A 2,616-nucleotide genomic window follows, 5' to 3' on the forward strand; every position below is an offset into this window, starting at 1 on the left:
GTCACAGATTGAAGTGTCATTAGAGGAGGTTTTGGAATTAAGTGATAATCTTAACAGTAACAAATCACCGGCACCAGATGGCATTCACTCAAGAGTTCTGAAAGAACTCAAATGTGAAATTGCAGAATTATTAATTATGGTTTGTAACATATCCTTTAAATCTGCTTCTATACCCAATGACTGGAAGATAGCTAATGTAACACCAATATTTAAAAAGGGCTCTAGAGGCGATCCTGGCAATTACAAACCAGTAAGTCTAAAGTCAGTACCGGGCAAATTAGTTGAAACAACAGTAAAGAATAAAATTGTCAGACACATAGAAGAACATAATTTGTTGGGCAAAAGTCAACATGGTTTCTGTAAAGGGACATCATGTCCTCCTAATCTATTAGAGTTCTTTGAAGGGGTCAACTAACATGTAGACAAGGGGGATCTAGTAGATATAGTGTACTTAGATTTCTAGAAAGCTTTGACAAGGTCCCTCACCAAATGCTCTTACATAAATTAAGATGTCATGGGATAAGAGAGAAGATCCTTTCATGGACTGAGAATTGGTTAAAGGACAGAAAACAAAGGGTAGGAATAAATGGTAAATTTTCAGAATGGAGAAGGGTAACTAGTGGTGTTCCCTCAGGGTCAGTCCTAGGACCAATCCTATTCAACTTATTCTTAAATGATCTGGAGAAAGGGGTAAACAGTGAGGTAGTAAATTTTGCAGACAATGCTAAACTGCTCAAGGTAGTTAAGATCAAAGCCGACTGTGAAAAACTTCAAAAAGATCTCACCAAACTAAGTGTCTGGGCAACAAAATGGCAAATGAAATTTAATGTGGATAAATGTAAAGTAATGTACATTAGAAAAAATAACCCTAACTATACATATAATATGATGAGGGTTAATTTAGCTACAACTAATCAGGAAGGAGATCTTGGCATTATCATGGATAGTTCTCTAAAGACGTCCACGCAGTGTGCAGCGCCAGTCAAAAAAGCAAACAGGATGTTAGGAATCATTAAAAAAGGGATAGAGAATAAGATGGAGAATATCTTATTGTCCTTATATAAATCCATGGCACGCCCACATTTTGAATACTACGTACAGATGTGGTCTCCTCATCTCAAAAAAGATATACTGGCATTAGAAAAGGTTCAGAGAAGGGCAACTAAAATGATTAGGGGTTTGGAATGGGTCCCATATGAGGACTGATTAAAGAGCCTGGGACTTTTCAGCTTGGAAAAGAGGAGACTAAGGAGGATATGATAGAGGTATATAAAATCGTGAGTGGTTTGGAGAAAGTGAATAAGGAAAAATCCAAAAATCCAGAAAATACCGGACATGTGCAATGTCCGGGATTTCTGGCTGGGCACCAGACAGAAGCCTAGCAGGAGCTAGGGAAGTGGCTGGGAGGCGAGGCGTGTTTGTTGCTGGAAGCCCTGGCTGCATCTGATGCCTTGGGGAGGAGGAGAAGCCCTGTCCCTGCTCCTGAGTGCGTGGTGGAGCTGCAGCTGGACTCACTTGAGCTTCTCCGGACCGTGTGTGGGACTGACAGTGCCCCAGGATCTGCATGTGCCCAGGTGAGTCCCGCCCCCTCCCCCGACCCTTCCCGCCCATCCCTGCTTCCTGCCAGCCAGTTCTTCTCCTCCTGATCTCCCCTGGCCAGCTATGCTGCCCCCCGCTTCCTAGCTAGCCCCGCCCCCCTCCTGACTGGTTTCCCCCCACACACACACCCATCAAGTGTGTCTGGGTACGTCTACACTACAGCGCTAGTTTGAACTAACTTAGGGTATGTCTACACTACCCTCCTAGTTCGAACTAGGAGGGTAATGTATGCATACCGCACTTGCTAATGAAGCCCGGGATTTGAATTTCCCGGGCTTCATTAGCATAAGCGGGGAGCCGCCATTTTTAAATCCCCGCTGCTTCGAACCCCGTGTAGCGCGGCTACACGGGGCTCGAACTAGGTAGTTCGGACTAGGGTGCCTATTCCGAACTACCGGTACACCTCGTTTCACGAGGAGTACCGGTAGTTCGGAATAGGACCCTAGTCCGAACTACCTAGTTCGAGCCCCGTGTAGCCGCGCTACACGGAGTTCGAAGCAGCGGGGATTTAAAAATGGCGGCTCCCCGCTTATGCTAATGAAGCCCGGGAAATTCAAATCCCGGGCTTCATTAGCAAGTGCGGTATGCATACATTACCCCGCTAGTTCGAACTAGCGGGGTAGTGTAGACATACCCTTAGTTCGAATTAGTTAATTCGAACTAAGCTAGTTCGAACTAACTCATCTAGAACTAAAAACTAGTTCGAACTAGCGTTTTGCTAGTTCGAACTAGCGCGTCCACACTGATTGGACGCAGGGGGGCATTTAAGGGCAGCTGAAACCGGTTCTGGCAGGGCATCAGGGTCGGGGACGTGGACATGCCCATCTGCCTGGTGGGGGATGCCGCCTACCCACTGCAGCTGTGGCTCATGAAGCCCTACACGGGGCACCTCAATCCCTCCCGCCAGGCCTTCAATGCCAGGCTGACCAGGGCCCGCATTGTGGTGGAGGGGGCCTTCGGGCGACTGAAAGCCCGATTTCGATGCCTCCTCACCCGTCTGGACCTGGCCGAGCACAA

This window comes from Pelodiscus sinensis, chromosome 1, assembly GCF_052426305.1.
Source record: "Pelodiscus sinensis isolate ZL-2025 chromosome 1, ASM5242630v1, whole genome shotgun sequence".
Lineage (NCBI taxonomy): Eukaryota > Metazoa > Chordata > Testudines > Trionychidae > Pelodiscus > Pelodiscus sinensis.